Raw genomic sequence first — 12,620 nt, 5'->3', positions numbered from 1 at the left:
CTGTTAACCTTACCTAAGCTATTCCAATTTGCTTATTTGCAGGTTACTGTGTCTCCTTCCATCCTCTCTCTCCCCTTTTCCGGTTGATTCATTCTCTTGCCTATTGTATTTAATTGTTACCCCGTTTCCCCATCTTTCGTTCATGTCCTCCACCACCTCGCTGTTCCATGAGCCTTGATCTTGTGTCGAAAAATTTGGTACCTGAATATTCAGTATTATGTGTGTAAGCTAGGGCTAACACGGCTTATCGTTAAAGCTTTTCTTGATAAACTGCGAGGGTAAGGAATCACTGATGTTTGATTCTGAAATGTATACATCAATGTTTCCATTCGTATGCCTCTTGCATCCAACAGCCATGGTAACTTGAGAACCACCGAAGGGATTTCAACCAAATTTTGGCAAAAGTATGGAATGTAACACAAAGATGAACTGATTCAATTCTGGGTTCAACAGGTCAAAGATCATGTGCCATTTGAGAACCATTTTTCAGATCATAATTTGAGTTCAAAACATCTGATGTTGTCTCTCTTCCACTTATCTCTCCTGCTCTCCCTTGTGTTTCCCAATATTTTGATGATAACGACTACCGGTATATTGAAGCGTGAAGAAAATATTGTTCCGCAAAAAGGAAGCAGTTTTGACTCTTATCCTCCTACATCTTTAGTGTTTTCTACCTCATTTATCAGCTCAATAAGGTTGCCATGACCAACATTTAACAGGAAATGATTGGGTTGGAACAGGCCTGGTTTGAGGGAATTGTGACTGTTCAACGTTGAAAACTTGAAATGCAATTTGTATTTTGCTAACATATGCAAAATGGAATTAGTATGTGCATGGGGAAGGGTGAAAGCTCCTGGTGCTGTTAAAGACTGTTTTAAACACAAAAGCCAATGTCGACAAGCTGTTTGCCTCACCTTTATGGGTGGGACTGTGAGGCTTTTTCCATGTGAGGGCACCTGTCAATCAGAGATCTGAGTAATGCCACAGAGATGTCCAAAAAGCCTGAGTTCACCTATATAACATCCCACCTCTATCCCACTCATTTTTATGATTATCATTCCTCCCCATTTATACACATCCTGCAGGTTCACACTGTCAGCTTGGAATTGCCATTAACTATCTGTGAAGCATGGAGGAACACTCCGTACCAAATGGACTAAAACTCTTCCAGCAGGCAGGCAGTTACATAAGAGAGTTGACAGAGCAGTTGATGTCTTTGAAAACTTGAGTTAGCAACAGGAAGTGGTTGAAGTTCATTTCTTATCCGGAGAGGTGTTAGTTAGTCGGATTTGGAGACCTGTTGGCATGGTGACGCCGATGCTGTGATCAGAGAAGAGAATGGGTTAGACACCAGAGAAGTTGGAGAAAAATAGGTAGCCACACATCATCCAGCACGATCGGCTATACCATTATACCCGGCTGCCAACCGTACCGACATGGCCCCCTTTCACACCGCTGCATGGCCACACCAGTCGTGAGAAGAAATGCCCACCCCATTTCTAATTCTTTTCCCCCCTCTATTTTCTCTGCCCAACTTTAAGGTTAATTCATGCCTTTGAATACCCCCATCTTCCCAACAAAACCCCTTGGTTTTATAGATCTAAAGCTGCAGTTATATTTGGTTAAGTACGTGTTCTGTGTCGTCTTGTTGGGGCTCCTTCGCAGTCCGTGCTCTTGTCATGCTGTGTGTTTATTAGTTTATTAATTATTGCTGTGCTTGTGTGTTTATTGCCATCATTTCCTCTGTGAATATTGCACTTGCTAAGATGTCTCATTTATCCGTCTGCATGCGTACTTGACTTGTGTCCTGGCTCCTCCATAGGCCTTAGAGCCTGTATAAAAAACAACTTTTATCAATCACAGGAAAAATACATATTACATCCGACTTGTTCCTCTCAAAAGGTTTACTTGCAAGCTTAGTATCTTATTTTTTGTTTTATATTGACCCAAGTGGTTTAAATGTAGCAGCACACCAGCCAAAGTCAAAATTAATCATGGATTGAGATGTAATGGCTTCCTGCAGAGTAACGATCGCTGGGGTATTGAATTTTGTAGGCCAAAACTATCTAAGCAGGTTGTGCCTCATCAACATTCAATAAGATCGTAATTAATACATATATCCAAAAGTTTGAAAGCAAATGACATTTTCCTTCATTTTTTCTCTCGCATTCTAAAGTCAATTTCGCACATCCATTAATGTGCCAAAGGAATTTCCAAATATTAAGATGAAACGTTTCTCTTTCTCACATAAATATTATCTATGACATTTCATGGTTATTTGTGTTTCACGTTCAAGACATGACGTCGGTCAAATATGGGTCGGAAGGATGTGGTGGGTGGGTAGAAACATTAATAGTTGAAGCATTATTCAAAATATGTACACAATGAATACAGGCAAATGAACTAGAGAACATGATGCCATGCGCATTGTTCAAATAGATAGTTCAATTTAAATAAAATAATTAATCTAAAGATTGTTTTTTTAAAAATCCAGAAGTTTAGCGCAGCTGAAGCAGTCTTATACACCACCCTTATACATTGTAATAAGACGATGTTGAGTCACAATTTAGGAGATGGAGGCTTTAACCCTAGGATACAATTTCTCAAGATAACCCCTATAACGCAATCGTGGGTCTTTTATGGTCTCAGGCTATGTCTCTATAACTTTGTTATAAAAACGTTTTTACCCAAGATCTTTCATATATGCTTCAAAGAAAGAGTAATACATACTCCTCCTGTATGTGTGTGTGTTTTTCTTTTTCTTTCAGGATCGGGGGAATTTATGTTTTAAATTTTTACCCCATCCCATTGCCTGGCATGATTGTTCGTTTCACTGTAACTTTGTTATAAAAACGATTTTACACATGATCTTTCACATATGCTTTGAATGAAGGGTAATACATATTGCTGAATGTGTTTTGGGTTTTATTCATTTCAGGATCTGGGGAATAATTTTTTTAAATTATACTCCTAGAATGCATTCTGGGTCTTTTTGGACCTGGGCCCAACATGATTTTTGTATCTCCATAACTTTGTTATATAAACGATTTTACACATCTTTCATATACACTTTGAAGGAAGGGTATTTCTGTATGTGTGTTTTGGGGGTTTTTTTCTTTCAGGATCGGGGGAATTTATATTGAAAATTCCCCCTGCCCCACCCACCCTCCCCCCACAAATGCAGTCGTGGGTCTTTTTTGACCGGTTTAGCATTTAGGTTATTGTAAAAAAAAAAAAAAAAAAAAAAATGTAATTTTCTTTACTATTGTATTCTTTTAGATGTATTATTTTAATTTTTATTGGTTCGCGAGTTATCAAACAGAGTGACCACTGTATTCGGCATGGGTGTGTGTCTGTCTGTTTGTCTGTCTGTCTGTCTGTCCGCAGCATAACTACCCGATGATATCATCCGATCTTGATGAAACTTGGGTGGGAGGTTGATATCATGATGTAATTGTGTCCTGCCTAGAGTGGGCGTATTGCGCCCATTGTGGGCGGAGCGACACCCGAAAAAGATCTTTTTAGGGGGTAATCAAGTTCAAGCTACATCTTCTCCAAGGGAGTTGGTGGAATCTGACAGGGGTTTCGGTATTTGGTTAGGCCAATGTCATGTGTCTAGCCCCACTGAGCTCGATTTTTCATTTTCGCCCCAAGGTCAAGGTGACAAGGTCATGAAATTTAGAAAAGTAAATTTTTGATGGTTTTATGACATTGTTCGCTTCCTAATAGGGTGAAATGTCATACATGATCTTATATTATCACATACATCATGAAATAAAAGTTTTCCAACAAATTTCAGAATCTTCGACCTTCGACCTTTGAAGGTCACAAAGGTCAAAGTTTCAAAGTTGTCGGAATGGAACCGAATTTTCGGTATTGTGTAGCTAACTAACCTCATAACTGATTATACATTATTTTCTATCTCATTTCAAGGTGAGTAACCTTCGTTTTAACATGCCCGGGCCTGTTTCGGTTATATTCCGTCCTTCGTCATTGAATACCTCTCGCTCGTGAACCATCGTCGTCTCCTGACTTGTTATTATTATTGTTATTGAATTATTGCATTCCCGCCCCCACCCCCCTCACCCTTTATAAAGCGGTGCTGCATGCGTGCGTGCGGTGTGTTCCGATGTACCTTCCACACCCTTTGGCCCACAAGGCTCAACCTTGGCATGAAGATTGTTTGCTCCCCCAGAATAGTTTGCACTATTACCTGCCCCCATTTATGAACGTGTATGTGAGGGGGAGAGTAAAAAAAACCAAACAGATGCATTCCAATGGCATGTACGTATGAGTATTTACAAAAAAACACAACTCAATAGATCCATTCACTTATAAATTAGTGTATTACTCATTGGTAACCCCTGTATAACAGATCCATTAACTTGTAAATTAGGGTATTAGTCATTGCTATCCCCTGCAGAATAGAGCCATTTACTTGTACATTAGGGTATTAGGAATATGTATTACCCTTCCTTCGAAGTGTATATGAAAGATAATGTGTAAAATCGTTTTATAACAAAGTTATAGTGAAACAATCATGCCAGGCAATGTGATGGGGTAAAAATGAAGAAAATGAATTCCTCCCCATCCTGAAAAAACCCCCCAAAACACACAGAGGAATATGTATTACCCTGTACTCAAAGCATATATGAAAAAATAATGGGTAAAAACGTTTTTATAACAAAGTTATAGAGATACAAAAATCATGTTGGGCCCAGGTCCAAAAAGACCCAGAATGCATTCTCGGGGTATAATTTTAAAAAAATGATTCCCCCAATCCTGAAATGAAAAAAACCCAAAACACACAAACAGGAATATGTATTACCCTTCATTCGAAGCACATATGAAAAATCATGTGTAAAATCGTTTTTATAACAATGTTACAGTGAAACAAACAATCATGCCAGGCAATGAGATGGGGTGAAAATAAAAAAAATTAATTTCCCCGATCCTGAAAGAAAAAGAAAACACACACACATACAGGAGTATGTGTTACCCTTTCTTTGAAGCATATATGAAAGATCTTGGGTAAAAACGTTTTTATAACAATGTTATAGAGACATAGCCTGAGGCATAGCCTGAGGCCATAAAAGAACCAAGATTGCATTATCGGGGTTAAATTTTAAAAACAAATCCCCCTCCATCCTGAACAAAAAACAAACAACACACACACACACACACACACACACACACACACACACACACACACACACACACACACACACACACACACACACACACACACTACATCCATTGGTCTTTATTTGAAGGAAATCTGAAAGATCATGGGTAAAAACGTTTTTATAACAAAGTTATTACAAAACAAAATCATGCCAGACAAAAAAGACCCACGAATGCATCGAAGGGTTAATGATCACGATATAACGCATCATACATAGCGTAGACGTAGCCTGGTGTTGGCTTAGCGGTTAGGGTGCCGGCTTGGGATCCTAGGATCCTGGGTTCGAATCCCGGTCGATCACTAAATTAACACCAGGGGGGTTGACTCAGCCTGTCATCCTTCCAAGGTCGGCAAATTGAGTACCAGCTTGCTGGGATGAATGATCCCGGTGTGTACCCCGGTTTAGAATAGGTACACCGTATACCTGCGCATCGTAAGAGGCGACTAAGGGTTGGCGTCAGGAAGGGCATCCGGCCATAAAAACATTGCCTCAAACAGGGAACCATGATTGTCATGGGGCCCGCAAGCCTAACCCCTGCTCTAGCGGGGAAAATGGCCTTAAAACGATCATTCATTCATATATACATAGCCATATTGGTGGCCTCTTCTTCACCCCAATATGCACCCTCTCACATGCCACACCCTCTCCTGCTATATATCGATGTATAGCGTGGTTGTTGGAAGAATTATGAAGGCGATTTGTGTTCTACAATGTTGAAGTATATAATTCAATTTAAACAGAGATTCAAAGAGCTTTAAAGGCGTATAAATACATTTATTCTGGGTTTTACCGCCGTTTTACCCAGTGTCTATTACAACACCCATTCTAACACGTTGCATTAGTTATGTGTGCTGTTGTTTGTGTCCTTTATAATGTCCTTAAAAACAGTAAGTGTCTTGTTTGGAATGATTTTCAATTTTGTTTGACTGCCAGGCCGGCAGACAGAGTAAAACCATTATCTTACTCCTCTCTGTGCATGCGACTTTCACTGATGAAAGTCACAGTTGTTTTTGGATCGATACAAGTAATGTATGGGTGATCAGAGATGGTGACAAACAGCTGTCTTGAAGCTATCGAGGGAAGAATGTGATTGAAGACATTGCAGAAGTTGGTTACACACGCTCCAAAAAGTGGAACTAATGAGTGGAGGTGAGCAGTGATTCAGGCTTATGGCATTTGCACCACAACGAAGTTGCTGGCAGACCGTGCGTGCATCCTGAGGAAAACTGGGCGGAAGGAGACATAGCATGGAAAGAGCAGAGGGTACAAGTTAGAGGTGTATCATTTTGCATCCTCACAAATACCAGTTAGAGGTGATTCATTAACCAGTATATAAGCCAAACATCTTCAAAGTCACTAAGTGTTTACTTAAGTCACTAAGAACAGCGATGTGTTTACCTGATGAGTCCCAATAAGGGCAGAAATAGTTGGTAGTTTTGCTTTTCATTTGCTTGGTGACAGCATTTGACCTTAACATCTTTGCAGTTCTTTTACTGTATTAATACCTCCGCCGCGGAAAGTGGATGGAGGTCATGTTTGCACCCTTGTATGTCTTGTTTGCCTATCTGTTTGTCTGTTTGTGAACAGGATATCTCAAAAAGTTGCGGACGTATTCAGTCGAAAGTTGATTGAGAAGTTCGGTATATGACAAGAACGAAATGATTAGATTTTAGTGAAGATCTGGGTCTGGATCCGAGAATTTTAAAGTGATTCTTCACCATTGAGAGAAAGGGCAAAAAAATTATATATAGCACGATATTTCAAAAAGTTGTGGACTAATTCAGACGAAATTGGATGGACTGGTTGGGTGTGTGACATGGAAGAATTAATTGATTCAATTTTATTGAAGATCTGAATACGAATCCGGATACGAGAATTTTTTTAAATTTGTAAGTGATTCTTCACCATTGAGTGATTGGACCAAAAACTATATTTAGCATGATATTTCAAAAGGTTGTTGATGACATGACAAAACTAGGTGGATGAGTTAGTTAGGTGACAAGAACAAGCCAATTAGATTTTAGTTCAGGTCCAAATCCAGTGCAATACCCATATCCTGCAGCACCTCAGCCAGGAACTTAATGATCAGGTTGGACCTCACCATGTCTACCTCCTCTTCACTGCCTTCCTCCTCAGAAACCTTGATGATGGAATCCAACTCCTCCTCAGTCAGCTCCTTTCCATGCGAGGTGATGAGCTACTCCAAATCCATATCATTAAAACCTTCCCCTCCCACCTCCCATGCCAATCCGGTAATTTTTCCGCCTCTCTTCCATGGTTTTATGAAAGCCTCAGAAGTCGTTGACTGCCTGTGGCCATAGATTTGGCCAGCAAGCTTTGATGGTGGAAGCTTTAACTTCGTCGAGAGAGTCTTTGATAGTGCTGATGCAGTGTGCTATGTTGAAGTCTTTCCAACATTTCCTGACAGGAAGTTCGGGGTTGCACTCCATAACATCCAAGATCTGACGGAAGGTGCGGTGGGTGTAGTACATTTTAAATGTTGAAATTACCCCTGGGTCGAGTGGTTGGTTCAGGGAGGTGGTGTTGGGTGGCAGGAGGATGACCTCGACATTGGGATGGGCCACCTTCAGCTCCTATGGGGTGGCCTGTAGCATTGTCCACCAGCAGGAGGATCTTGAAGGAAAAGTTCTTTTCTGCCAGGCACCTCTTCACTTGAGAGATCAAACAGTTGTGGATCCAATCTATAAAGATGGTAGCTGTTACCCACACCTCTCTGTTGACCCTCCAAAATACTGGCAGAGTTTGATTTTTTGCCCGTGAGAACACGCAGGTTTATGGAACTATGCAGCATCATCAGCTTAATCATGCAGTCCTCTTTGGCAATGGCGCAGAGGAGAGAAGATATTCGGTCCTTAGCAGCCTTGAACCCCAATGCTGTCCTCTCTCGCTTTGAGATGAAAGTTCTCTTGGGCATTTTTTTCCAGAACAAGCCTGTCTCATCTGCATTGTAGACCTGCTCTGGTACATACCGCTTCTCTTCAATGAGCTGCACGAGTTGAGCAGGGAAAGTTTTAGCTGCCTCATGGTCCGCTGAGGCACAATCACCTGTGAGCTTTACATTGTGGAGACCTGACCGCTTCTTCAAGTGGTCAAACCATCCCCGGCTAGCTTGGAAGGGATTGGAGCCACTCGACTCGTACCCGCATCACTCGTGTTTGCAACGCCACCTGCACCAGACAAATGATTGTAACATGCACCAGACAAATGATCGACAAATTATGGTAAATCGGAGGTCCCCTTAAAGGCACATTTTATGGGCATTGTCCTCTGCCCACACATGTAATACCCTCTCCATTTCTTCAATGTGAACATCTCTGATCTGGGTAGCCACTTTGGTGCTGGGTACTGCGATAGCTGCAACACTTTCGCAAGTCGCCTTCTCATTTTTCTTTATGTAGTGCACAGTTGACTCTTTCACACCATAGTGACTGCCCACATAGGCCGCATGGCACACTCTCACCTCTTGATAGTTGGTCAAGAAGCTCCACTTTCTGGCTTGGGTTCATGACTTTTTTTTGCCTCTCGGGAGAAGACACATCTTCTGCACTACTCGTATTTTTAGGATCCATGATAGAGCAATGTGTGCAAAAAATCCACAAGCGTGAGGAATCACAGCAGGTCAAGGCAGCAGGACGAGAAGAAAGAATGAGACCCACGAGATGCTGAACATAAGTGATCGTGCAGGGGTTGTGGGTATATGGAGGAGGGGTAAGTAATGTGACCATTGTTTGTTTGGGGATGGTGCTGGGTATGGTTTCTGCGCATGTACAGCTGTTTTATGCGTGTCTGGGGCTAGTTTATGTGCACAGCTGGTGGAACATGGTTTTAAATCTGTTACGTGTGGCTTTTGGAAGATGGTTTATGCATGGTTGGAGGTTGTTTATACGTGTGGCTGGTGGAACATGGTTTTAAAGCTGTTGTGCACACAGTTGGTGGGAGATGGTTTATGCGTGGCTGGAGGTGGTTTATGCGCGGCCTGTGGAAGTTGGTTTTTGGGACCGCAAAAAGCGCAAATACACGAAGCACAGGGCCACGAATGTAGAAGCAGGTCACATTTTATGAACCGCGAATACGTGGAGTCCGCAAATGTCGAATCAGCAAGTGTCGGGGTTTCACAGTAAATACATAAGCGATATATTATTTGACAACCATAAGCAGGCAATTCTAGAGGCAAGAAAATGGGGAACAAAGTAGGGTAGGTGAGCATAAAAAGTGGACTTAGGCCAATGCAAAAGATGGATTTATTTAAATAAATATATGCATCATGGTTTTGGAGTGAGGATGGACAGGTGACAGAGAAAGCCAAGGTTGAGATCAGATGTGTCAGCATAAAACCAGGAATGTCCTTACCTGTCTCCGATAAAAGCCATCGGCCTTCTTATTTTGCCTCATGCTGAGAAATCCTGATAAATCCCGAGATGATAGAATCTATGGGTCTCGGATTCAGGTTCACTGATATGAGAGAAGATTATATGGATGGAAATGATAGTTTGGGAAAAACCTGACTTAGACGCTGAAGTTGAGTTTTCAACACAATGACTCATCCTGTTTGATGTCCATTGTGATGCTATATTTTATGAAGGAGAAGACAAAGAGGAAGTGTAATCCACAGACCAATTTGACTGAATGATACCTGGTATTGGAAGAAGTCCATTGGTTGTATGGTTTAAATGTCAGGCGTAAATAATACCAAGTCTTGCCTTGGGTTTTTCACGGTATTACAAATCTTAGAGATATCTTAAATTGGCGGCAGTATGGTGTGCTGTCCAGGTGGGAAAAGCAAGTCGCTTATAATTGCCACATGCCCTTGTGTACCTTGGCAGCTTGGCCTATAAAAATTTTTCTGGAGAACCGCAGTGTGACTGAGAAGGGAAAGTGAGATATGGAAGAAGTTCATTGTTCAAAGAAGTCCCAGGTTAATTTATCATCATAAACCAAGGAAAAGCTTGACCAACCCCGATATGTTTCAGGTTTTTCATACATGAATCGAAGGGGTGCAGGTGAGGTTGTAGGAAAAGTAAAATTCAGTGGGAGAAATATTTGCATAGATCTGCTTTGAAAAAATAATCAACGATTAAGTGGAAATAGTTGCCTCACATAAGTCATTGGCTGCTGTAATATGGTTGGAGGTCGGTGTGCGCACCCCAACTTTAATGATCTCTTTTTCATCATCCTTTATGAAATTATTCGAATGACTCATATACTTTAAACTTTTTATATTGTCGAATCTTTCTTTTCTTCATCCAAAATCTCTTTTGAACTACCACACCGATTATACCTATCCTCTAGGTGTCTAGGTTGTCTGTGACGCTATAATGACTATATCAATCAATGAATTAATTAACCGCGACATCTTTTTCGTCACTATATTATTTTCAGACATATGGGATAATGACAAAAGAAATAGTTGCAGAACCTAAAATGAAAATGTATACACAAAGAATTAAGTTAAGCACCCCCCCCGTTTTTTTACAACCTCGCACATTACAAGTTTGTTGTCGTCAAAACAGTGTAATATACCCATGATATTGCTATATTTTCTGGAGAAGTGATATTATGGTCACATAAAAACATAACAATCATGCCGTTTTCAATATTTTATTCTGAATAATTTAAGGTGAAATTTTTTGGGAATTTTAGGCATATTTTCACCTCAATTTAAGTATGGAGCTATAGGTCCATCACGGACAGTGTGGATGACGTTTATGTTTTCTAACGTACAGTCATTGTTCTGAGAAGACCTCTAGCGATCTTTGCGTCAATAACGTGTGTAGGACCCACGTGATCGGATCACTGACTCAACCCTACGTCTCATAGACCCTGTAAGCCGTCGTATGCGTTGCTGTGGCAGGTTGTTCCATTCCCGATGTAATGCACGTTCCAATTCATCCAGATTGGCTATTGGAGGGACCATCTTCGCAATTTGCCAATGTATACATATACACAAAGAATATATATTAGGGGGTGCTTAACTTAATTCTTTGTGTAGGGGTGCTTAACTTAATTCTTTGTGTATATTTTTCAGATTTGAGCAATGTTTATCGACAAAAAGTGTAAAGCGATTTTTCGATATATATATATATATATACACGAGCATATGTATGTTCAAGTTTCTTTTCTCACTTTGACCACAAAGCATTATTTTGACCTTCAAATGGGGATGGCGACTCTTTGGGGGCTTTGCTGGAAGTTTCCCTTCATTTTACTCCTGAGTCCTTCCCTTGCTCTTTTGCAAAGACATGAGAGATTATGTGTGTCTCGTTTTCTATTTTGTCCCACGTGTCATGACCTACATGCTTGCCTCCGCTTTCTCTGTCATTTCATCGTCCACCTATTCTCGATACTCTGATAATAATAGACCTGAAAAACAATAGCAAAACTCAGAATGCTTTTGGATCTCTGACAATATCCACATTGCTCATGCATAGCTGTTGACATTGTGACCATCTGTTTTATTAAACAAAGTAAAGACAATGACAGACTAAGAAAGCTCGAGCCTATGTTCCCATTTATAAGCAATGGCAGCTTTCATCATTTATAGTTGTTGATTGTAGAATGTTTAAGAGACTCCCTTTTTCTTTTCTAATCTTTATTACCGCTGCCTTTGGCTACCATGGATGATATATTACAAGACCAGAAGAGCTGCACTGCAGTCAGCTAGAATTAGTTCATTTTAGTTTAAGCAGCAAGTGGTTGCTGGTTGCATCATTTGTGGAGGGTATGACTGTATTGATGAGCCAACACCTCCTGCAGGTTAGGGCGATAATTGTACACTGCTCCCTCCCTATTCCAATATTCCATCTCCAGGCACTGCATGACATCATCGCCGGGTCCTGAAGGGGTCCTGGCGATGACTCTCCATTTGTTTATTGTTTATTTTCTTGTTTGTTTCCTTCTTTGTCTGGGAGATATATCAGTCATCCTTTGAGCTAGGAAGCTGAAATTTTGGCACAATAGTGAGCACGTCCTTTGGCAAAAACGGTATTTTATATATATTTTTATTCATCAATTAATTAATTACTTAATTATTATCGATTTATTAAAGAATTATTTATTTTCTTTATCAACTGGGCAATATCTCAAGCACCTTTTGAGCTCGGAAGCTGATATTTGGACATGTCGGTGATCAAGTGATTTGGCTATAAAGGGTATTTTGATTTCTTTATTAATCAATTCATCAATTAATTATGTAATTCTTAGAATAATTACTTCATTAATTTTCAAAAATTTGCAGATTCGGATAAAACAGTGCTGGTTTAGGTATGTATGATATTAGACAATTGATTAGGAAATTAATTATTGTACGATTATTATTTATTTATTTTAATTAATCAATTAATCAATCAATTATTGTACACCGCTCCCTTCCAATGCCTTCTCCATGTTCTGCACGGCAGCATCGCCGGACGCCAA

At 40.3% G+C, this 12,620-nt stretch overlaps 1 protein-coding gene across 5 annotated transcripts in view; it reads left to right on the top strand.

Moving 5' to 3' along the window:
• LOC137432685 (PH and SEC7 domain-containing protein 1) overlaps positions 1 to 12,620 on the top strand; it is a 165,501-nt gene that overhangs the window by 42,607 nt on the left and 110,274 nt on the right. The window lies entirely within an intron of this gene.

This window comes from Myxine glutinosa, chromosome 8 (genome assembly GCF_964187855.1).
Source record: "Myxine glutinosa chromosome 8, kmMyxGlut1.1, whole genome shotgun sequence".
Classification (NCBI taxonomy): Eukaryota; Metazoa; Chordata; class Myxini; order Myxiniformes; family Myxinidae; genus Myxine; species Myxine glutinosa.
The sequence above is the reverse complement of the archived record's forward strand: the minus strand, read 5'-3'. Positions and strand labels throughout refer to the sequence as shown.